Consider the following 25,532-nt stretch of genomic DNA (forward strand, 5'->3'; position numbering starts at 1 on the left):
CTCCTTTTTTCCAGCTTTTGGTTAAGTTAATTCAAGTTTTGTCAATATGTCCTCCAAAATCAACAACCATCTTGAGGAAAACTTGGATATTGTAGATGAAACAGTGGGGAAAAGACAGCATGATAAGAATTCCTCTGGCCTGCTGTTCCCTGGGCTGTACAGCCCTGGCAGCGTGGCCAGGGCTCTGCCTCCCGCACTCTGGGACACCTTTGCTCTTCGGTTTGAGGGGCATGAATTGGGCACCGCCAAGAGCTTCATCTGCCGGGAGCCACACTCTGCTTCTTTCTGTGCCTCTTTGACCTCAGAAAGTGGTGGCTGGTGAGCAGAGGTTGCCCTGCTCTGTGCAAACACCGGAGCATTGAGTATGTTACGGAGACCAGTGTTCCTCCAGCAGCTCTGGGCCCTTGTTCTTCCCCCAGGACGTGGTTCTCATTTGCCAGTTGCCATGCAAACACCCGCAAAAGGGCGCACTGGGGCTTGGAGAGCTTTTGTGCAGTGAAATGGTTTTGGGCGATATGGTGGGGTTGGAATGTAAGATCCCCAGCCAGGCTCTGCCTGCAAGGTGGTGGGTGGTTTTGGGAAGGGGTAAATAGAGACTGCAGCCTCACAGGGCTAAATGTAACGCTGAGCTTGTCTGTTGTGCCACCAGCTGCTTGGACTCTGCTGAAGGAAGAAGGGTGATAGAGAAGTATGAAGAAATGATCCAGCTGCTCGACAGGTAAGTGGTGGCTCAGGCATGACTGTAACTATATGAAAAAAAGCCAAACCTTATAGAATCATAGAATTGTTTTGGTTGGAAGAGACCCTCATGTCCATCCATTAACACAACCCTGGCACTGCCCCGTGTCCCTGAGAACCTCGTCTCCACGTCTGTCCACCCCTCCAGGGATGATGACTCCACCACTGCCCTCGCAGCCTGTTCCAATGCCCGACAGCCCTTTGGGGAAGAAATGTTTCCTAATATCCAGTCTGAACCTCCCCTGGTGCAACTTGAGGCCATTTCCTTCTCCTTCTCTAAACCACCTTTCAGCACATTTGCAAGCCCAGGGCCTGAGAATGTCTCTTTCTAAGCCAGAAGGAATTTTGTGATGAGAGAGGAGGAGGAATCCTTTGCTACACACCACAGTCTTTCTGTGATATCTTGAAATGAGAAGTTTGCATGGGAGGGACAGGGGCTGTGCAGCCCAGCAGAAATGTTGGAACGAGATTCTTTTGGATGTAGGAGATGCTGTGGTAGAAAACCTGAGCTGACCAGAAGTCTCAATCCACTTGTGCCCATTCACAGTGTACTTACCGTGGCTGTAATGTGTGTATTCCACAAGTGGGAGTGGGATTCGTTGCACCTCACTTAATATCTTAATGTTTGATGCTAAAACTGAACTGATTGCTCTGAGCTTTTGAATGTTTGTCCCCAAATTTGAATCCTCTGCTAAGAATGGTACTTGGGGGATCTTTGTTTTCCTGACTTGATGCTGTCACTGGTTTTCAGGTGTTTGTCTTTGAAGCCAAGATCTTTATGGAGGTGGTGTGGGTGGGTTTTAAATATTCCTTGATGTTCTTCAGCCCTCAGAAGTGGACTTGGCTTTTATTTGGTTCTATGTCTTGGTGTGCGGGCTTGGCAGCTACGTGGTGGATGTTTTAATTGGTTTGTTTGTTTTTCGGCAGGTATCAGGAGAAGCTCTATGCAGACTGGTCCCAGACAGTCTCTGAAAAATCACAGTACAACCTTACTCAACCGCTTATCCGGCGAGATCCAGAAACCAAACTGATCACAGTTACTTTTGATCCCCAGGTAAGAACTAGCTTTCCTGTCTGCTGGAGGGCACGTCTCCAAGCTGTGCCCCACCGTGCATGGCGAGTCTGGTGGGATCGCTACTAGATCTGTTCTGCTGAGGTCCCTGGAGCATCTGTTATGGGTGACATGAATTAACCATCCCCTTTGTGGGCTCTGTCTCCTGGTAAAATATCAGGATTACAGTTTAAGCAGCGCAGATTGTAATTAAAGCCAGAAAGTCTGTGAGTAGCCAGATGTTAACTGGTGTCAACATCTCCAGAGCAGGTTGGTTTGACGCTGGTGTGGGGAGCGTAGGAGCATCATCCTACAGACGTGGGTTCGTGTTATGTTTACCTGAAATCTGAGCTTCCTGAAAGGGTATAAAAATCCCAGGAAAGGTTTGTTTTGTTACTTCAGTGTTGTGGCTGTTGGATTTCCTTAATTGTGGTGCAGGAGGCTTCCAGTAGGTCTCTGTTCCCTAGGGCTGCCCTCTCCAGCACAGGGAGGCCTGACCATCCCCCTGCCCAAAGCAGAGGCAGGGTCCAAGCCAGCAGAGTGCAGAGGTGGATTCAAAGGTTCTGGGGCCTGATGAGAGCTGGGGCCTCTCAAATGTGAAATGCCATTTGCTGCGGAGGTGCTGAATCTCAGGGGCCTGGGAAAACATCACACACTTCCCCCTTTCCCTGGGACTTGCTGCTGTTAGAGAAAAGTGTTGAGGTTCCAGAGCTCATTCCAGCTTGGCTCTCAGACAAAGGATTTGTCCAGCTCCTTGGAATCTCCTTGCTAAGGTGGGAAGCAAATGGCCCCAGGGGATGTTTTCCACCCTTCACCCTGGTGCCAGGGTTTGGAGCCTGTGACGTGCTGAGCATGTTCTCAGCTCCAGTCTCTGAGTGCTTCTGCGCTGCTCTCAGCTTTCCGTACTGAGGACTGCCTCATGTCCTCAGGTGCCTGCTTAGCAGCCCCTTCATGCCCTTCAGAGCAGATAGGAGCACCTCATTTTGCCTAAAGGGAGGATGTATTTGCAACCCTTCAACATTAAAGAATCTTCCAGAGCTCACCTTCCATGGAGGAGAGGGAAAGAGGGTAAGACATCCTTGACACCATGGTGGGGATGTCTCAGACATTCCAGTGCATAAAAGGGAGGGGAGTTTGGTTCTATCTCACTTGGCCTCCTGCTCCCTCAATCCCCTGCTTTTCCCTTCCTGCCATCCCATCCTCTTCCATCCACCTCCTCAAACTGCTCCCTTCACCCTTCTGCGCTCCGTCTTTCTTTCCTCTTCTTGTCATTGTGGACATAGTCACTTTAGTATTGTAGATACTCCTCACCCCTGCCATTGCCCATACAATATACTGAATTTCTGTCACCCAGCCAAAATGTGCAGTTTCAGGAGCATTTTCCCTCTCACAAGCCACTAAACTGAGCAAAGATTTTTTTTTTTTGTCTTAGAAGTGATATATTGCGTTGGAAGACCTTGCTGCTCCGTTTGTTGCAGGGACTCACTTCTACTTGGGTTTATAGTTTAATAACCCACTCAATCCCGTTCCATCACAACTCAAAGATGCTTTTGGTTGTGCCTCCTCCTGCAGGCACAGTATTGCTGAAAGACTGTATTGATGAGGATAGCTGAGAAGACCAGAGATCATCATGGCTTTTAGAGGCTGCACAGGGTTTGCTGGCTGGGTAGTTAGCAGAGCTATATGTCTTTGATTGGGAAGCAAATCAGAGGCAAAGATCAATGGGAGGGAGATGGTCTGGACTAGGAGGTGTCCAGGCCCTTCTCAGAGCGTACTGCTTTGTGAATAAAACAGCAGGAACCCCCTAAGATCCCCAGAATTGACGGGAGGGTGTCTACCAGGTGAATGGGGAGGATTGTCTCACATTCAGCTCTCTGCCTTGTTTCTGCAGCTGGTGTCGGTGCTGAGGGAGCTGAGCTACCTGTCTGGCAGCCGGCTGGGAGCCATCCCACCCACGGCAGCAGAAATCTATTCCTCCAGGGAGTCATACCGGCAGCTGGCGGCCAACTTGGAGCTGATGGTGAACAGATACAACAAGGTCCTGAAGACAGTCCTGGAGGTCGAATACCCTCTCATACAGGAGCAGCTGTGGGATATTAACTTGAAGCTGAAGAAGGCAGAAGAAACACTCAACTGGAAGATGGAGGGTGAGCTAGCTCTGTGTTAGGGCAAAAGAGGCCGTACAGGATTTCGCAGAATCCCAGACTGGTGAGGGCTGAAGAGACCTCTGGAGATCTCCCAGTCCAACCCCCCTGCTCACGCAGGGTCACAGAGCAGATCACACAGGTGGGTCCAGGCGGGTTTCAATGTCTCAGAGAAGGAGACTCCACACCCGCTCTGGGCAGCCTGGGCCAGGCTCTGGCACCTCCCAGCAAACAAGTTTCTGCTCATGTTCAGATGGAGCCTCCTGTGTTTCAGTCTGTACCCGTTGCCCCTCACCCTGGTGCTGGGCACCACTGAACAGAGTCTGGTCCATCCTCTGACAGCCACCCTGAGATATTGATCCCATTGATCAGATCCCTCTCAGCTTCTCTTCTCCAGCTCAACAGCCCCAGCTCTCTCAGCCTTTCCTCAGAAGAAAAATGCTCTAGACCCCTCAGCATCTTGGTAGCCACCGCTGGGCTCTCCCCAGTAATTCCTTGTCCTTCTTAAACTGGGGTGCCCAGAACTGGACACACCACTCAGATGGGGCCTCACGAGTGCAGAGCAGAGGGGGAGGATTCACCTCCCTCGACCTGCTGGCCACACTCCTACTCACGCAGCCCAGGTACCATCAACCTTCTTGGCCACAGGGCACATTGCTCATGGTTAACCTGCTCACTTGGGTCTCATCAGATTCCTCCCATGTCCCCAGCCTCCATCACCTGGTTCCCAGTGACAGTTCACAGCAGGGCAGGGGACTCTCCAGCAGAGCCAGCACTGGGGAGACAAAGGGCAGCCCCCAGCCTGCCTGCTCCTTCCCATCTTACCTTGATCTGCTTGGGCTGGGGACAGGATCCTGATCCCTTCAGCTTCCCTCTGGGCTTTTGGGGAAGAGAGGCTGCCCTGTAAGCAGTGATGCTGAGGAAACGGCAAGATTGGGGTTTGTGAGAGCTGGCAAGGCTGGGGTTGAAGAGTCTGCTCCCTGCCCGTGCCAGCCCAAGTGACCCACTGTGTGGTCATGTCCCTGTGTCCCCAAGGCACTGCTTTCTCCCTGAGTTGTGCAGGGACTGGGACCCCTTGGCCCAGCCATCTGGCTTGGGACAGACTTCTCCCGGTGGGGGCCAGGGCCACCTCGTTATCCTTTCCAGCCGGATGAAATACTGTGGTTAGTGGTGAGGTTTGTGCACCGTGACTTTGGGATGATTTAACCAGTGTTCTTGCTTGATCAGTTTTAACTGCAAAGCAGAATGGAGGAAGACAATTTGTTTCCTCTTGGTGAAAGCAAACTGCTCGCTGTTGGAATATATATTTCTGTCATCAGGCTTGTGGTATGAACAGGAACAAGTGTCCTCCCTTGGGAACTTGCAAAGCAGAATTCCTCATGCTGAAAAACTCTTTCTCCATTGCACAACAAAGATGAAGGGACTTTCCTGCAGATGAAGTTCCCTGAATCTAAATGCAGCCCTCGCTGGTACCTTGGGCTGTCACAGCCTGTGTTTGTGGGGCTGTGGGTCCCTGCTCTAGTGACAGTGGCAGGAACACTCAGCCTGTTGTCCTTGTTCTCTCTCTGGTAGCAGATTAAATCTGGGTACGGGAAAGGGGGAAGTGTCAGACGTCCCCACGGTGCTGGTGCTCCTGGCAGAAAACAGAGGCTGCAGCTGTACCATGGATTGTTGGGGTAGGAGGGAGCTAGAAGTGACTCTTTTGGTTGAGGTGGTAAGTCTCTTGTGTTAATGATGGGTGAGAAATACATGAAACCGTGGGGGAAAAGTCTTATGGAGAGTGCACAAGAGCTTGGCCATGCAGCTCTGAAAAAAAGTAGTCAATCATCTCATTTTTTACCAGGTGTCTGGGATCACATCTCCATGGTGATGGATGATGTCCATGACCTCGAGCAGAGGATACAGAAAGCCAAAAACAATGTTGAGGAGATCCAGACCATCGTGGGATCGTGGGCGTCGCCCATATTTGTGAGAAGAGATTGTAAAAGAGAATCGCTGCTGAGCCTGGAGGACTGTCAGGGCCGCCTGGAACGGCGTTACAGCCTTGTCCGAGAGTCAGGGCAGAGGATTCATCTGCTGGTGAAGGTGAGGGGGGACCTTCTCCAGGGGTTTGTTGACTCTTCATAGGCTCTGGGTGTCTCTCCGCTCTGGTGAAAATGTCCAGAGCTGCTTCACCTTAAAATTAACTCCCTTAACTCATTTGAAAAACTTACCTGTTGTTGATTAAGGAATACTTTGATGGGTGAGCTGGTACAGCTGAGTGTGCGGGGCTGCTGACCAGGCACCGAGTTTGGAGCAGGAGTGGGAGCCGATGCAGCCCAGTCTGGCTCCCAGTCCTGGTTCTTGTGAAGCCACTAGAGGGGAGTCGTGCATCAGGCTTTGGGATCCTGCTCAGAGGAAAAACTCCTCCGAAATATTCACCTTAAAATGGAGAGGCAGCTGGCTGTGGCTGACCTTTCTGCTTTAGGCTTGTTGTTCCTCTGTGGGAGCAGGAGGTGACGCTGTCAGTCCAGGGAGAAGCTGAGTAACAAGAAAAAAGCTGCTGTCTGAACCCTGGGTTTTTTCCAGTGGCTTTGCCAGAGCTGAGAGTCCTCTTTGCAGAGCAGGAGAAAGCCCAAATCTCTGCGCCTCACCTGCCCAGAGGTTTTAGCGTGTCAGGGACAGCACCTTGGCTGGAAGGCAGATGGATTTTAGGTCCAGCCCACTCCTGAGGGTCACCATCTGGCCTTGGACTCTGGAGAGACTGGGCTGACCCTCTCTGGGACACTGAGCCCTTGTTGCTCACCTTACTTCACTGTCTGCACTCAGCCTTGGGCTTCTGACCCACTTCTGTACCCTCTGAACCCACGGCGAGGATTTTACTATGCCCACGTTGTCCTGCTGCTACAGCTGTGACAGGCTCAACCACCTCCAGCTACACCCAAAAGATGGGAACACTTCCTAAATTGACCGGAGAGAACATGGGGCTGTGGCCAAGGCAGAAGGGCTGGCACCGCTGCTCTGGTGGCTCACAGGGCAGGACCAACTGCAAAGCAGCATGAAGGTCCTGGGGAGGGAAAGGCACCGTGGCCCAAAATAGGATGTCCCCATGCCTCTGTCCTGCTGTGCTGGTCAAACCTGGAGGAACAGCAGCAAAGGGGCCAAGAGCTGGTCTGCTGTGTTTCCCTTGGGTGTTCAGGTCTTCTTTTGAGCAGGGGAGTCTTGAGGCTGCTGAGAGAAGAGCACAGAGAGTTTGGGTACGTGCACCCACAAGCACAGGCAGGACAGTGAGATGCTGGCTTGCATTGCCCTTTTGCACCAGGATGAGGCCTCTGGAGTAAAGGTTCAGTAGAACACCAGTGACAAGGGGGCATTGTCAAATACAAGGGCATGGGACGGTGAAGAGGGGGTGGTGCTTTCAAATGGGCATTCCCATAGTGTTCAGTCCTGTGAAGTTCCCCTTTCTCTTGTGTCAGCAAAATGTGGAGGTGAGTCTGCAAGGCACCAGAGCCCTGGCTTGCTCTGTTAACAGTTTAATCACTCAGCGTTGATGTGTAAAGTTGGGGAGCAGCAACTCTGGGTTGACTCAAGCCCAGTTGGCAATGCCACTCTATCTTGAGGAGGCTGAGGCCAGACCTTCTTGCTCTCTGCAACTGTCTGAAAGGAGGTTGGAGCATGGAGGGGGTTGGTCTCTTCTCCCAAGTAGTAAGAGATAGGATGAGAGGAAGTGGCCTCAAGTTGCACCAAGGAAAGTTCAGATTGGATATTAGGAAAAAATAATTCACAGAGAGGATTGTGAAGCTTTGGAATAGGCTGCCCAGAGCAGTGGTGGGAGTCACATCCCTGGAGGTGTTAACAAATGTACAGATGGGGTTCTTAGGGACATGGGTTAGTGGTGGAGTTAGGTTATGGTTGGATTCGATGATCTTGAGGGTCTCTTCCAACCAGAATGATTCTATGATCTCATGTGTGCCAAGCTGCCATGCCACTGGGAATGGCACCCTCTCCTGTGTCCCCAGAGATGAAATACAGCCAGCTTTGAACCCCTGGCAGCAGACTGCAAGCTGGACCTTACGTTTTTTTTGAGCCCGTGCCTGTGTTGAGAGCCCCTGGCAGGCTTAGGAGAAAGAGCCCTCAGAGGGCATAGCAAGGCCGGAACAGGATCACGGCAGAGCCTGGGAGGTGCAGGGGATGGATACCCAGGCTGGTCTTGTGGGTGTGGAAGAGGAGACGCAAGAAGGATGGGGCCATTCTGTGGCCTAGAAAACCGTGAATTTCCTGACTGTGAACTTGCCTGGAGGTAAGGAACGCAATAAGCTGAGAAGGGAGGCTGTAAGCCAACCCTTTGTCTTCTGATCCCAATCTTTAACTATTTTCACTTGGTTTATTTAAAAACCCTTTTCTGAATTTTAAAGTTCTCTTGTTTTGAGATGACCATTTGTAGGGCAGAGGTGTAAGCAGTCCACTTGGAAGGACTCATCCACCCAAGGTAACATTATACAGGCCACAAGGACTGAGGCTTCATGCATTGGGATGAGCCTTTGGCCCAGGTCTGCAAAGCACCCTTGAGCCCTTTGGCCTCAGAGAAGAGGGAGGAGAAGGTTGCAGGGCTGCTAAGTCTCTCACGCACTCCATTTTTACCTTGTGATTATTTTGAGTTGCTTCAGATGACAAAGCAGCCCTTGACAGAAGGAGAAAATTGTGGCCATGCTACCAGCAGCAACATCCGTCTGTCTGGTTTCTCACCCCCCGCAGGGCTGGTACCTGTGTGCTCATTGCCATGAGTCCTCAGCTGTGGGCAGCTCTTGTAGGACAGACTCAGCCCCGCTGTATTTCAAAGTGTCGTCTTTTTCTTCCAGGAAAACCAGAGCCTCTTACTTGCAGACCCAGCATCTGACATCTGGAAGGCCTATGTGGATTACGTGGATGAGATAGTTCTGGATGGATTCTTCACTGCCATTGAGTGCTCACTCAAGTACCTCCTCGAAAACACAGGTAACTGCTGGTTCCTCAGCTCTGGCCGTGATACCATCTTCAGTCTCACCAAAAGGAAGTTTCTGTTTTGTGCTTTGACTTGTGGTGGTCTTTCTACTCTGCCTCTTGCATTGTCTACAGCAAGTGCTGGAGGAGCCTCCAGACTCAGAGGGTAACTCTGTCCCCTGGTCACTGGAGCAAAGCCTTGCTCAAGGGAAGGGACAGAGATGACTGTGCACCATTTGCTGGGATTTGTGAACAGACAAAATTGAGGCATCATTCCAAGTCTGTTCTTGGGCATCAGCCATCTCCTGACCTCCCATGCACAAAGCATCAAGGTGACACAACCTTTCGTTTGTGGAGAGTCTCAAGAGTTGGTTCTGTGGATGAAAGACATGAAAGAAAAACCTCCATCACTGAGGAGTGAGGAGAGGGGTCACCAAAGCAGAGCTCCTGCCTAAGGCTGCCACGGAGGGTCACTCTGCTGAGAGCAGCTGTGTCCAGCTAAAGCACATCTTCAGAACGCTTCCCTCCTGGATGTGGAGGCACACTGAGCTGGAGAATTGCATCCAGTTCCTCACCATCTTGTTAAAAACAAGCACAGAATTTCACATTTGTGAAACCAGTTGGTGTTTTATTTTTTCATGCCTTTCTCCACTAAATTAAAGAGCCTCTTGGTTCCTGTTGTTTTTCTCCTCTTTAAGTACTTATGCGCTGTAATTGTTCAGCTCTCAGACTCCCTTTTGATTAGCTGAAGAGCCTGGTCTCTTTAAGGCTTCCCTCCACAGCATTTTTCCGGTCCTTAAATCACTTGTGTCTCATCTGTTCTCCAGTATCTCCTGTGGGTACCAGAACACCAGCTGGTTTGGCAGCCTCCCCTCTGCGTTGTATGCAGACACAATGTCACTGGACCCAGCGAGTGGGTGTCCCACCTGCCTGGTGTCCCTGTGGGGCATGTGTGTGTCTTGTGGTGGGATGTTAGTGGTGGCTCTAGATCACTTTTCTCCCCTTCAAAAATAACCTGGCACCTCTGTTCTTCCCTACCAGATCCCAAGGCAGGGCTTCCTCCCCTGTTTGAGGTGCAGCTGGATTTGGTGATCCCAGATTTGATATTTCAACCCTCCTTGGACCCTGGCACAAACGATGGCTTCTAGGACGTGGTGGAAGGTCTTCTCAACGACATCTACCGGATCTCATCGCTGGTGCCCAGGCTGGCTGAGCACAGCGGCTTCCTCCACTACCAGGTCCGTGGCTGTGGAGCTCCCTCACGCTGTGTGGCAGTGAGGAGGTGCCACGCTGCCCCCGCATCACTGCGAGCTCCTCTCCTCTTCTCTCCAGGCTGACATGGAGGACATGGCTGACCTGGCCGACATGCGCCATGAGCTGATGGGGCGTGTGCAGGCCGTGATGGCGGCCTGCTGTGATTACCGCAGTGCCTTCGACCACTACTCCTACCTGTACGGGGAGGACAGAAAGGAGTTCTTCCGCCAGTTCCTCCTCTACGGGCACATTCTCACGCGGCAGAAATCGAGGCCCATGCAGAGAACGGGGTCCCTGAGTCACCTCCCACGCTGCAGCAGTTCCGAGAGCAGATTGACTCCTACGAGAAGATCTATGAGGAGGTGAATCGCATCGAGCCCATCAGCATTTTCCAGAGTTGGATGAAAGTTGATGCTCGGCCTTTCAAAGCGTCTCTGCTGAATGTGATTAAACGGTGGAGCTTGGTGTTCAAGCAGCATCTCATGGACCACGTCATGCACAGGTAGGAACCGTTCTACCTCTTCTTCCCAGAACCAAAGTGGGTTTCTCTTGTGTTGGCTGGGCTTTATCATTTCACACTGATAAGCAAAAGGCTAATACAGGAGCAAGAGGAGGGGGCACACACCCCCTGCCAGCTCCATCGCATCTCTGCTAACTTTCATCCCCTCGTCTCTGCTGGGAGCAGCTGGTCCAGCTGAGTGTGTAAAGTGCAAACAGTTCCACGAACTCGGTACCATCGACATCCTGCGAGCTGATGCTCCTACGACCTACTGTGTGGTGTTGGACAGGATGTCTGTTTGTCTGTTCATCCTGGTCCAACTAATCTAATCTCTTCTAGGGCTCTATGCTTATTTTGTTGAATTTGCCATCAGTAAAGCTGCATTAATGCCATGAGATACTTGCTCCGTTTCTAAATGCAGTGCTCTTTTGAGTGCACTCTTTGTAAAAAAAGTAATTTGGGTTGCCTGGCATGAGCAGTCATGGGGAGGCAGTTTCAAGGTTACAAAAAGGAGGAGCTTTGGATGTAAGTTTCGAATTAACATGTGTTCCCTGCTCTGAATAGCTGCTCAGCCGCCTGGTCTCTGCAGGATGATGTGTTAGGTGATTTATTTGAGTAGTAGCAGCTGAAGGATGCCACAGGGCTTGGATGCTTACGAAGAAATATTTACAGCCATATGTACTAGTGAAGGCTGCTGCGTGTGGTGGCTGCTGTGATCTCTTGTGTTCTTTTCAGCACGATAATTCCTGTGCAAAGAGGTTTTTGCATAGGTTAGAACAGGCATTTAGGAGTTCTTATTAAGAGCTCCTGACTCAGCAGTTTAGTCTTTAATAGGTGAAGTGTTTAGGGCTATGTTTTGGTCCAGCAGCATCCACAGAATTTAAGCGGGCACTTCAAAAGTAAGCGTTTTGAGAAGGGAAGAATGGAAAGGACCAAAGATCCAGGAGCCCCTCAAGCTCTGCTAACAGTGTCCAGCAGCTGGTGAGATCAAGAAGCAGGTAGGGAAACTTCCCCCAAATAGTCTCCTTGTCTCTAACCATTCATACCTGAGGACTTTGAGAGTCATGGGTTGTACCTTTGTATCTAAAGACCTGGATGGATTTTTTTTTCTCCCACAAATGTTCGGTTGCTTTTCTGAACCGCTGTGAATTTTTAACATCTGCATCCTTCTGCAGCAGAGACTTACCCTCTGAAATAAGGCAGCGTGCGAAGAAGAATCCCTGTTTGTTGTAGCTTTACAACCTACCAGGTTCATTTGTTGAATTCTTGTATTGGAAGAGATGGCATGAAAACTGTCCTTTCAAATTCACTCTCTTCAGACCACAGACCCGAGCTCACAGGTCTCCCTTATAGAATCATAGGATAGAGTCATAGAATCTGTTTGGTTGGAAGAGACCATCAAGATCACAGAGTCCAACCATAACCTAACTCTGGCACTACCCCATGTCCCTGAGAACCTCATCTGTATGTCTATCCAACCCCTCCAGGGATGGTGACTCCACCACTGCCCAGGGCAGCCTGTTCCAAGGCCCGACAGCCATTTCTGTGAATAATTTTTTTCCTAATACCCAATCTGAACCTCCCCTGGAGAAATTTGAGGCCATTTTATCTTATCACTTGCTACCTGAGAGAAGAGACCAACCCCCTCCATGCTCCAACCTCCTTTCAGACAGTTGCAGAGATCAGGTCTCCCCTCATCTCCTGTTCTCCAGGCTGAACAGCCCCAGCTCCCTCAGCTGCTCCTCGTAAGACTTGTGCTCCTCAAATGCCTTTTCTCCAACCTGTGAAGTCCCAACCCATTTATCCGTTCCTCACAGGAAGCTGTACCACATCTATGGATCCCTGTGAGCATGAACTGTGGTTCTGATGCCCTCAGCATGTTGCCATGTGATGGGCAGAGTTAGCCAGGCCTTTCCCTCTCCGTGCCCGTCCAGCTGCCTGGATGATTCCGGTAGGAACTGCTCTCATTTGGTGCTTTCCTGTTTTGTGTTCTACAGCTTGTCTGACCTGGACGAGTTCATAAAAACTGCTGACAAAGGTTTGAGCAAAAAGGTTGAAAAAGGCGATTATGATGGTTTGGTGGAGATCATGGGGCATCTCCTGGCCGTTAAGGAAAGGCACAGTGTCACCGGTGCCATGTTCGAGCCCCTGAAGCAAACCGTCGAACTGCTGAAGACGTATGAGCAAGAGCTGCCGGAGGAAGTCTATAAGCAACTGGAGGTGGGTGAAAAGCTGCGGTGGACACGGCGGTTTGCCAAGTAGCCAGCGTCAAAGAGTATGAGCTTAAGAGCATTGCAGGAATATTTAAAGCCCCACTCCCTGTCATTAGAGGGCCTCAGTGGATAGTATTTTACTATTGTGGGATGTGCCTTAATAGCTCTAAATTTTGGAGTTATATTGAGGTTTTTCTTTTAAAGCAGAGATTAAGCCTTTTGTTATGTATGAAAAACATAGAATTGCCTGCTCCAACTCTCAGCGATTACTCTTGAAAAAAATTAATGCATTTTCAAATACATCTGTTAATTAGTTTGAATTATAATTATTTTTAAATAAGCCAGTTCTTGGCAACTGTGGAGATGGGAAGGATAATGTTGGCAGAGGAGTCGCCTTCTCATAGGACTTCAGTCCTCCACTAGGTCTATAACACCCAATCTGCTTGACCCAAAGGACATCACTGGGAGCACGTTATGAAGGTATTTCAGCACCTTTCCACATCTGGCCCTGATGAATCAATTTTTCTTTGGGGAATTCTTCTCATTTCTGGACAGGGGACCATGAGGTGAAGGTTGGAAAAGCCTGTGGGATGCCCAGCCAGCCTTGGGGAACTGGCAGCAGTCACCATGTTACGGTGGAGGAGCGTGTGGCTGCATACTGATGGATACCCCTTAGTCACGGGGCGTTGTGTGCAGAGGGCTCTGTGTAGGACACCAGGTTTAAGGCAGAGCTTTTTGGGGAGAAGTTCCTCCCTCTGCTGCAGGCTTGGATGGGACCTGAGCGGGGTTTAGCAATCCCCCAGTTTTCTGCTGGTGCAGCCGTGATCCACGGATGGTTGTATCACCAAATCTGACACGGGTAAGGGTCCTAAAGATAACTGGATTCCTACAGACACCCTGAAAAACAGAAGAGCTGCATTAAATGAATGTTTTGGCTGCTACAGCAGCTTCAGTTCAGCATAAAAAGTGGTGCTATGGGGAACCCAGCTCTGCTGATTCCTCTGCCCAAGAGCTGCTTGCTTGGTGCCTGTTTGTGCGTGTAGATTTGAACAACTGATTTATTTTTCTGACAGAAGAAATGAGGTATGCAGGGCAGCCATTCAGATGGAGGAGATAACAAAACAGTTTCGTTCTTTCTGGCAAGTGACAGCAACACATAGTTGAATAATTCATTCACTGCTGTACACAGTAGGAAAACCAAAGTAAGTTCCTCCAGGTACCGCTCCCTCCATGGCCATGAAGATGGATGGGCTGGAGCTGATAGTTTGTATGAGAAGGACAAGGAAGCAGCTCCATGTGTGCCCTGCTATGGTCATGGATAGTGATTTCTACAGAGACTGGAACATGAAGTGCCAGAAAGAGACCCCTCAGGAGGGACTGGCCCTGCTCTGGCCGCCTCTGCTGCCTCCAGGTTATTTCGCTTCTTTGCATAGTGTTGGTGCATCTCCATTAGTCTTCTCAACTATGTGCACTGGGATGAAAAGAAGCCCAAAGTCTTTCCTGTAGGCTGGCACAGTACCTGGGGAAGTGGGAGAGCAAAGCTGTGGGACTTGAGGACAGCAGAGCCCTGGCTGGTGTCACTGTCTGGGGTGAGGATTTGGCTCGAGAAGTCTAGTGAGAAGAGAAGAAATCAAATCTCTTTCTAAATAAAATCCCAGGTGCAAAGGGTGGATTGTTAGCAGTGCTGTGCACCAGCAGCTTGGATGCAGTCCTGAGAAAGAAACTGTCTGATTTAGTACTAATATTATACAGGCAGGCTGGAGGGATTTGCCCCAGAAAGCTCTGTAGAAGTCCTTCTGGCATAATATCTTCTGCTCTAAGAGCTGGCTGGAAATTTCCCAGGCTCTGTTTCTTAATTAGCCCTGGGAAGCCGGACGATCTGATGAACTTGCATCCTCAGCCCACCCTCCTGCCTCCAGCCAGCTCTGGGTCCCGCTGGGCTCGGTGTCAGGAGAACTGTGCTCTCTCAACCACCGAGCCATCCTGGGAGCCCAGGATCTGGTCTGGGACCCTTCTTCTGAAGTTATTTAACATGTTTTTGCAATCAGAGCAGTCAGTTTTAAAGTCTCAGTCTTCATTCGTCTTCAAAATTGTGGATAACTGATAAGTTTTATCCCAAATTGTGTTTAGCTTTTGCATCACAACAAAACTTCCTTGCAGTTTTAGGCATGGAATCTGTTGCTTTTCCTGTTCTGTGATTGTCCATAAACAGATCAGTCACATCTTATATCAAATAGCAAATACTGCCTACCGTCATTTAAATTTTGCTTGCAGGAGCTGCCAGAAAAATGGAACAATATAAAGAAGCTGGCGATAGCTGTGAAGCAGCGTGTGGCTCCTCTGCAGGCGGACGAAATGACAGTTGTGCGCAAGAGCTGTGCGGCGTTTGATGTTGAGCAACACAGGTTCAGAGAGCGATTTCGGAAAGAAGCACCATTCAGGTACAGTGAAATTATAACATCAGAGAAGCCCTGAGGAAGAAAAGCTTCATGGGATCATCTCGGAGTGTCCTGAGGATGTGTTCTTGAACCCTTGCATACATTTCCTACCTGCTCACGGTGTTGTATCTGTTATGCCCTGGGTGTTTTGTCCCTGCAAACACTGTAAGGTGTTAGCAAGAGATTCAATCTGGATGCTGAGTGCACAATATTGCTTAAAGGGGTTGTCAGCAGTGCCATGTGGCTGCACCATCAATGGGTACTATAGATGTATCATGTCTGCTTTGTGTCTCAGAGGCACCATTTGTTTTATGTTTTCTTTAGAAGTTGTTACAATATCACTTATGAAGAATAAACATTTCTTTCTAGGTTTGACACCAAAAAGCCTTATCAACTGCTGGATACAAAGCACATTGAGATTAAACAAATGGAGTCAGCCATGACCTCGATTTATGAATCAGCTGGTCTGTTTGAAGTCATAGTGCCAGACTATAAACAACTGAAGCAGTGCCGAAAGGAGCTGTGTCTTCTCAAAGAGCTCTGGGCTATGATCTCCCTTGTGGGCACTTGCCTTGATGACTGGCAGACCACCAAATGGGCGGATATTAACGTGGAAAACATGGATCTGGAGTGTAAAAAGTTTGCAAGAGAGATTCGGAATTTGGATAAGGAGGTGAGGGCGTGGGATGCTTTCACTGGGCTGGACAGCAAGGTGAAGAACATGCTGACGGCCCTGAAAGCTGTGGCAGAACTTCAAAATCCCGCCATTAGGGAAAGGCACTGGAATCAGCTGATGCAGGTGACGGGTGTGAGGTTTGTGATGGACTCGGACACCACGCTGGCTGACCTCCTGAAGCTCAACCTCCATAACTTTGAGGATGAGGTTCGTGGCATTGTGGACAAAGCGGTACGAGAAATGAGTATGGAGAAAGTCCTGAAGGAGCTAAAAATGACTTGGAGCACCATGGAGTTTCAGTATGAGCCTCACCCCCGGACGAACATCCCGTTGCTGAAGTCAGACGAGGAACTCATAGAAACTTTAGAAGACAACCAGGTGCAGCTGCAGAATTTAATGACATCCAAATGTATTGCTTTCTTCTTGGAGGAAGTGTCCATATGGCAGAGGAAGCTGTCCACAACAGATTCCGTCATTTCTCTCTGGTTCGAAGTGCAGCGTACGTGGTCTCACTTGGAGAGCATATTCATAGGCTCAGAAGATACACGGGCACAGCTTCCTAAGGTATGAAATCCCAAATCCTATTTTTCCTGTGTGGAAAGCGTTGAAGAAGAGCCTCCATTACACAGAAGAAGGTTGTCTATATTGCCGTGTTCCCCCAAGCAGGACTGTTCTCTTGCTGCATTGCTTTCTTGGAGGCTCCCTTAATGCTACAGCAGTTTCCCCAGTGTTGCCCCAGGCTGTTTTTGTACTGTTGGTTGTGCCTGAACCCTGCTGAGAAACTGTTTTTCCTCCCCTCCACCATTGCACAGCAGATGCAGAGTTCCTGGAGGCTGAGCAGGAGGCTGCTGGCTTCCTTCAGTGATACAGGCATGTTCCCTCTTTCCTTGGAGGGGAGAAGACGGAGATAATTACTCAGATGGTGCAAATTGTCAAATCAGAGCTGGACCAGGCAGCTTTGCAGTATCCGCTTCCCTGCCTCCAGTGCTGGTGCAGCAGGAGAGCAGCTCTTCTCCCACTTCAGCTTCAGAAAATTGAGCAGAGTTGTCATTGATGCCCTCCTCAGGGTTGTGACCTCCTCAGGGCTGTCTTTGAGTCCAGCTTCCAGTCTTATTCCCTATTCTCTTGATTATTTAGAAAATCTTCCAAGCTTGTTCCTGGCCCCGCTGGACCACTCGCAGCCCTGTGGAGGAACCTGCCTTTCACTCACGAGTGACCCACAGTTGGCTGTGTGACCCCCGTCCCTGTTCACGAGCAGCATCGCTGACAGCACCACTGTGGGACGAACACCCACGAGGGGATGTGCGCAGCCCATTGACCCCTGGACAACACACTGTTCTGTCTCCAGCCCTGCACTCTGCTCTGCTTGGACTGTTCCTCCATCTGCTTCAGAGAGCACGCTGTGCTGAGTGTCCTGGGGGCAGTTTTTGGCCCCTCACACCAAGAAAGCCCTTGTGGTGCTGGAGCAAGTTGAGAGAAGGGAATGGAGCTGGTGAGGGGCTGGAGCACAAGTGTGATGGGAGCGGCTGAGGGACCTGGGGGATTCAGCTGGAGAACAGGAGCTGAGGGGAGACCTTCTGATCTCTGAACTGCCTGAAGGGAGCTTGGAGCCAGGGGGGGTCGGGCTCTGCTCCCCAGGAACAAGCGCCAGGAGCAGAGGAAATGGCCTCAAGTTGCGCCAGGGGAGGCTGAGGTTGGATCTGGGGAACAATTTCTTCCCCAAAGGGCTGTGGGGCATTGGAACAGGCTGCCCAGGGCAGTGCTGGAGTCACCATCCCTGGAAGATGTATAGATGAGGAACATGGTTTAGTACTAGATTTAGGTTATGGTTGGACTCAGTGATCTCAATGGTCTCCTCCAGCTAAATGATTCTATGATTCTGGGCACACCTCGCTCACTGGGCAATATATACAGGTGCTGATAACCAGTGCCCTGAGGCTGTACCATGTGCCAGCAAGCTCTTAATATCCAGGAGCTATCTAATGTCATGTATGAAATTGCATCATGATTTACATTTGCATCCTGCTGGGCAGCTGTCTGCATCTCAGTAGCTGTCTGGCAGTGGTATGAACCATAGAACCATAGGATGTCCTGACTTGGAAGGACCCATCAGGATTGTCAAGTCCAACTCCTGTCCCTGCACAGGACACCCCACAATTCACCCCGTGTGTCTGAGGACGTTGCCCAGTCTCTCCTTGAACACTGTCAGGTTGGGGCTGTGACCCCTCCCTGGGAGCCTGTTCAGTGTCCAGCACCTCTGGGTGAAGAACCTTTTCCTCATGTCCCACTGCCCTCCCTGGCACATCTTCTGCCATTCCCTGGGCTCTGTCACTGTCACAGAGAAGAGCTCAGCCCTGCCCCTCCTGCTCCTGCTGAGGAACCTGCAGCCCCATGAGCTCTGCCCTCAGTCTCCTCTGCTCCAGCTGAGCAAACCCAGGGACTTCAGCCGCTCCTCATACGGTTTCCCCTCCGAACCCTTCACCAAGTTCATGTCCCTCCTCTGGACACTCTCCAGTAGCTTTATCTCCTTTTCTCCTGTGTCCCCAGCCCTGCACACAGTGAATGCTGCAGGTGAGGCCGCCCCAGCACAGAGCAGAGCGGGACAATCCCCTCCCTGCCCGGCTGGCCGTGCTGTGCTGGATGCACCAGGACACGGGGCCCTCTTGGCTCCAGGGACACAGGTGGCTCAGTCAGCAGCTTCTCTTCCGTAAAAGAAAGACTGAAGCTCAAAGTCTCTGTAGCTGAGCACCCTCAGGATGCATCCAGGGCTGGGGGGATGTGCTGACAGGCTGTGGGATGCTCACCTGGAGCTGGATCTGTGGCGTGAGTGTAGGGAGGGCTCAACCTTCCAGATGGAGCCTTGCTCCTGGGGCTGAACACAGGGTAGCGTGGAAGTGTTACCTGGACTGCTTGGAACACTTGTTCAGTGTCCCGCCTCACTTAGGAGGCCTGACCTGGGAAGAAGGGAGGAGCAGAGATGTTTTGAACATAGCTTGCTTTATTCTTCAGTGTTTAGCTCCAGAAATTCAGAGTCCCTGTTAGATATGGAGCATAATTGTTGATGTGGGCCTCCGGTGCTGACGTGGGGTTTCCATACCCTCATTGAAGGCAAGGAAGGGCTCTCCTCTACAAGAGTCATCATACCCGTTTTGTGGATGGGTGTTGGGATTCCTGTGCTGTAGCAGGAGGGGAGGAGTGCACTCACATGAGGCTGGGAGCCTTTCCACGGTGTGGGAGCATCTCCTGCTGCTGCAGCCAGGGAAACTTGGTACTTCACCTGGACATGGGAGAGAGAGATTTATGAGGTTTTCCAAGGGGAATTAAATCCCATGAAAATGGTTGGTCCTAGACATTGCCTCCTGCATGGAGCACTTTATCCACAACCCCTTTGGGATACAGTGACAAGAAGGCAAGTGCCTGTTTGAAGACTAGTTTCAGGCAAGTCAGTGGAAGAGCCATTCTGGAATGGTGGAGGGGTCCCTGTCTGCACTGGACAGAAGGTTTTCCCCTCAACCCAAAGACAGCACCCAGAGGATGGAGACCTTTAGCACAAAATCCATGTTTTACCATGAACATGTTTGTGTTGCTTTTTAGGACTCCAAACGCTTTGAAGGGATTGATGCGGACTTTAAAGAACTGGCCTATGAAACTCAGAAAACCCCAAATGTGGTTGAGGCCACCAATAAACCAGGTCTGTCCCAACAGCTGGAGGACATTCAGAGTAGGTAGGTACAACTTCAGTCCCAGGATTTTGTCAGAGACTGGGATCAGCTCTAATAAGTTGGTTTAACCTGTGCTCCAAGGCTTTCCTTCTGGACTGTGCGTTCTTTGCATTCACACATTGAGTCTTTTTATTCATGATCCATCACCCTGAAGCCCCCAAGGTGGATTCTGGCTTTGCGTATGTGCAAACTCTTATCTTGAATATTGATTTGCACACATACAAAGCTAGGCACTCAGTTGGTTTTAATAACATGTGGCCTCACTGCCACCCCAAATTTGGTGTCTTAAATATCTATTTAGCAGTCCAAGCAGGGATATCTGCAGCAGAGCTGATCCCATGTGCTTTAATTAACAAAATTATCTTTGTGTGTGTACCCTTCACAGATGGTATAACTAAACTCCCTGAGAAAGACCTTAATGTCCAGAGATGGATACAGTTCTCACCTAACATATGAGCTACTCTACCTGGAACACACCTAACAAGTTAACGTGATAGCTGTTGTGTCAGTAATAACTATCCATTTAAAATAGAGATCTAATTTTACTTCCTAAACAGATAAGGCCCGTGTTCCCCACAGAGGACTAACTGCATGTTATTTATGAACTTTGAAAGCTCAGCAGCAGTTTAACTTGTAAACACTGAGAGATTCATTTTAGAACGGAGCAAACAAGTTTCTTTTCAGGCTTCACAAGCACAAAAAGCTGAGTAGGTTTGAATCAGACTTTAAAATGTGCTCATTAGAATAAAAGCAGTTTTGGAAACTTTCATCCTAGTGTGAAATCACCTGTGGCAGTTGAGAGCTTGTCTAAAACAGTAAGTCAGACTGCAAAGCCTTTCTAGCCTCTTCTTCCACCTGTGTTTCTGCTTTTTGGTGAGGATTCTCTGACTCTTTGTCTGTTTGACCCTTGGGAGTGGAGAGAGATCTATGAGTTACTATGTGCTTTGTTATCTATTTGGAAAATGCTGTAAAGGACCAGCCTGCAGGCTCAGCTCATGTCTGGCATTTCCCCATGGGAGGGGAGAATCTGCTCGATAACCCAAACTGTAGCACGACACATTAAAGGATATTCACCCGCCTGTCCTGGGCTCTATTTTTCTGCTCTTCTCCCCAGGTTGTCCCTGTGTGAGAAGGCTTTGGCTGAATATTTGGACATGAAAAGATTGGCCTTTCCCAGATTTTACTTTGTTTCTTCAGCAGATTTATTGGATATTCTTTCCAATGGCACCAACCCACAGCTGGTAAGCCTTGCACTATGTCACCTTCACATTTTCCAGCTGTCAGTAATGTCAGGGTGGAAGATGCTGTCTAGGGACTCAGCTGTAGCTTATCCTTTCTTGAGTGCCTTTTCTCCCACCCTCACTTGGATTAACAATAACTCTTTCACTGCTGGCCTTCATCTGTCGTCTCTGAAAGGCAATGCGCACACCGTATGTTGTCCCATCTGTCCCTGGTGATGCTTGCAGATGGTTCTGAAAGCACTGCACAGAGCAGAGCTATGTTCTTGATACCATAAAAACAGTGGGTTTGTTTCTGCTGGGATACAGTGAGGTTGGGGGAAACCATTTCTTGAGGATCTCAGCCAAAACTTGTTGCTGAGCTTGGTTCCCCAAGCTGGGATGCCAGCAAACAGCATCTGTTGTTGAAAGAGCCACAGACCGGTCATTCAAATGTGACAGTGTTGACAACCGAGGGCTTGGAGACGTCTCTGTTTTTAGGCAGAGGAGACATCTGCTAGTCAGCCACTTCTTCCTTCCCCCGTGCAAAGGTCTTTGGGATGGCCTGTTTACAGGGGAAGAGCAGAACACAGCCTGGAAGAGGTAAGACAGCTGGTGGTCAGACAGTGGCTGTGGCCAAGGCAGGACTTCCTTGGGTTGCCACCCACCCCTGCACAGCTCTGCTTGGCCTTGTTTGGGACGCATCTTTTATTCAGAGGTTGGTGCATAAAACCAGTCAAAACGTTCACAGCAAAAGGCGAGTGTTGGATGATGAACAAAGTCCTAATTCTGTCTTTTGGTAGCGAGTATTTTCACTTTCTTCAGGCTTTCCACCATTTTCAGTATTGATGTGAGCACAGGAATGGAGCAGGTTTGCATGTGTATTTGGAAATGCTGTTGTTTACCTCTAACCTTTAACGCTGCTTCTATCTGTGTCTGCTGCTGGGTGATTTCAGCCCACAGAGTATCATAAATACATAGTTGATTGATATTTAAAATGAAGAGGAAAAAAAAACCACAGGAAGCAAAGATACTGTGTTGAAATGCTCTGTTGAGTAAGAAGAAATTCCTGGTGTTTTCTGTTATTCAAAAGTATTTGCAGTAAAATCAAAGTAAATGTCAAGCAGTATCATACATAGATACACTCTCAGCCTTCCCAATGTAGTTTCAAAGTCTGATGATTCCTAAAGGAGGATTAAATACACAATGACATTATCCTCGTGAACTGGGTGCTGAACTTGTGCAGATTCAGGTGCGTTCGGGCTCTGGCAGCAGGATCGCAGCAAGTGCTGGGGTTGTGTCCGAACCCTCCAGACTGGACAGGGTCTGGGAAGGGGCAGCTGGGGATTTGTGACCAGAAGCTTCTACATGTAAGAAAAAGTTTCTACGGTTTACTTACGGTTTGAAAAGAGATAAGCTTATGGCCTCAAGATACGCTTAATGGCCTCAAGTTGTGCCAGGGGAGGTTCAGATTGGATATTGTAAAAAAATTCTTCCCAGAAAGGGCTGTGGGGCATGGGAACAGGCTGCCCAGGGCAGTGCTGGAGTCACCATCCCTGGAGGGGTTTAAAAGACATTTAGACGAGGTTCTTAGGGACATGGATTAGTGCCAGAGCTAGGGTATGGCTGGACTTGATCCTGAGGGTTTCTTCCACCCAAAATGATTCTGTGATCTGGGGGGATGCTGAGTGCCCTGTGCTTCTCAGAGTCACTTAGCACCTCCCAGGGTTTGGCCCTGCTTGTATGTGTGTGAGAAGCTGCGTCCACTTGCAGCACAGCTCATGAGAGGGAGGGTTGTAGTTCTTTGTGAGTCAGTGAGTCAGAATTAGATGGACAAATCCACCTCCACCCTTCCTTCTCTGAAAGCATCAGAGCATTGGGCATCTCACGCAGAATCCCAGAATGTCAGGGTTGGAAGGGACCTGGAAAGCTCATCCAGTGCAATCCCCCCATGGAGCAGGAACACCCAGCTGAGGTTCCACAGGAAGGGGTCCAGGCGGGTTTGAATGTCTGCAGAGAAGGAGACTCCACAACCTCCCTGGGCAGCCTGGGCCAGGCTCTGACACCCTCACTGAGAAGAAGTTTCTTCTCAAATTTAAGTGGAACCTCCTGTGTTCCAGTTTGAACCCATTCCCCCTTGTCCTATCACTGGTTGTCACCGAGGAGAGCCTGGCTCCATCCTCCTGACACTCCCTCTTTATATATCTGTAAACATGAATGAGTCCCCCCTCAGTCTCCTCTTCTCCAGCTCCAGAGCCCCAGCTCCCTCAGCCTTTCCTCACACGGGAGATGCTCCACTCCCTTCAGCATCTTGGTGGCTGCGCTGGACTCTCTCCAGCAGTTCCCTGTCCTTCTGGAGCTGAGGGGCCACAACTGGACACAATATTCCAGGTGTGGTCTCCCCAGGGCAGAGCAGAGGGGCAGGAGAACCTCTCTGACCTACTGACCACCCCCTTCTAACCCACCCCAGGTACCATTGGCCTTCCTGGCCACAAGGGCCCAGTGCTGGCTCATGGTCACCCTGCTGTCCCCAGGACCCCCAGGTCCCTTTCCCTCATTTCTCATCTCCCCTATGGGAGTTTTTCTACCTCTCTGCTGTAATTGAGAGAGGCAGCTCCTGTCTGGGACTGCTTTGGGAGCTTCCCCTTTCTGTGGGGACGTCAATCCTAGGAGAATCTCACCTTCATTGGCGTGGGGCGCGCAGTGATGCAGTTGTGTGTTACGCAGTGGTCTGGAAGAAGTGCTGGTGACCTGCTCAGCTCCCAGCAGGCAGATGCTGATGTTGAGAGCCCACAGCATCTCCCTGTTGGCTTTGCAGACTCAGATGGAGGTGAACAGGAAAGAACTGAATTATTCTTTTCCTTCTGGAAGCGTGCTTTTGGTGAACATGGTTGTTCTATAGGAGGTCTGGGCTGTTTATCATAGGTCTTAGGCAGAAATAAAGATCTTTCTTCTCCATGAAAGAGAATTTAGGATATTTCACTAGCACAAAATCAGTTTCTAGTAGTGGAAAAACAGGAAAGTTCATAGTGAAGAAAACTCCACGTTGTGCTGAGAATAGGATGAGGTGGAGAAACGGCTACAGACTTCTCATCACTACATGTAGGGAAATTTGGGGTAGGAGTCATGAGGTGTTTCAATGTTTTCTATGCTTTTGCTCTGTATGGAAGATTTCCCAATGGAGAAACATGATTTATTAAGGCATGTCTGTTTTCTAAATTACGTAGAAATAGGTGGAAGTATTACAAGAGACAGCAAGAGGCTTTTGTTGGCAGTATGTTGGCCACATTTGAGAAGATGTGGTGCTACCTAAATATCCAAGATATTTTGTTAACATGATTTTGCTTGTGACATGTATAGTGATCTTCATTCCGCTCGTCCTATCTCGGTTGCTTTATTTACACAACCCGTTTTGCAGGTGCAACGTCATCTTTCCAAACTCTTTGACAGCTTGGCCAGGATGAAATTCCAGCTGGACTCTGAGCAAAAGCCAACCAAGGTTGGCCTGGGAATGTACAGTAGAGAGGAGGAGTACGTCAGCTTCAGCGAGCCCTGTGACTGCAGTGGGCAGGTGAGAGGGAAGTCCTTGTCTATCAAAACTGTCCGGTGGAGTCTGCTCCCCTGCCCCTCGTGTGAGATCCCTTGCCAAGACGTCACAGAGCTTCACTGCTCTCCCTTGGTGCATGAGAAAAGCTGGAAGAGGTGGTGATTTAGTACCTCCTTACACCACAACCTTTCGTGTCACTCTGGATAGGTCCTCACTAAGGGGGGACGTGGATGTCGCAGTCCACTGTGAGAGAAAGAGCTGTGCCATTTTTCTGACTAGGTTTTTAATTTGATTTTTTCTAAGACCTTTTGAAGGTTAGTCTTAAAGCTTGCTACAAATATCCTCGGTGAGGGAGGGGATGCAGACTGAAAAGAGACTAAGCTATTCCATAGTACCCCTGCACGGGTGTGTTTGGCAGGAGAAGGCCTTTTACCTGTTTCTCAAGTCTTCATTATTTCATACCACGAGTGAAAGTATGAAATGTAAGAATCAAGCTACTGCTCAGCTTATCTATCCTGGTAGTTTCACCTTTCTGCATGGTCTATTACAGGAAGGTAAAGTACGTAATACCGGCTACTGAGCTCCCCAGCAATGGAGCTTGCTGCGTTCAGTCTGTCTTCTTGTTGAGGGCTTTGCCTGTGAAATATGAAATTCAGCAGGAATTGTGTTCCCAAGTTTGGCAGCATCTTTCTTCTGCTGCTGGCAGACTGCCCACATCCCACCAGGGATTCTGTCATGGCCTGGAGGTGGAACACACCTGACCAAATTATTCATTGACGGAGTTCATTTTGGTTCCTCCTGTAGCTAGAGTTCAAGGAAAAAATCTGTCTTCTGTTCTTGGTGTCTGGAAGTAGATGCTAATCCTACAGTACCAGAATTAGCCAAATCTACCCAGTCTGAAGGAGGCTGTGAGGTTTGGTTAACTCATAGAATGTCCTGAGCTGGAAGGGACCCAGCAGGATCATGGAGTCCAAGTCCTGTCCCTGCAGTGACAACCCCACAGGTCACCCCGTGTGTCTGAGGACGTTGTCCAGTCTCTCCTTGAACACTGTCAGGCTGGGGCTGTGACACCTC

General features: G+C 49.7%; 1 pseudogene; it reads left to right on the forward strand.

Moving 5' to 3' along the window:
• The window catches only part of LOC136115874 (dynein axonemal heavy chain 9-like), a 103,433-nt pseudogene that overhangs the window by 18,853 nt on the left and 59,048 nt on the right, over window positions 1-25,532 (forward strand).

Source organism: Patagioenas fasciata, unplaced genomic scaffold (genome assembly GCF_037038585.1).
Source record: "Patagioenas fasciata isolate bPatFas1 unplaced genomic scaffold, bPatFas1.hap1 Unplaced_6, whole genome shotgun sequence".
Taxonomy (NCBI): Eukaryota; Metazoa; Chordata; class Aves; order Columbiformes; family Columbidae; genus Patagioenas; species Patagioenas fasciata.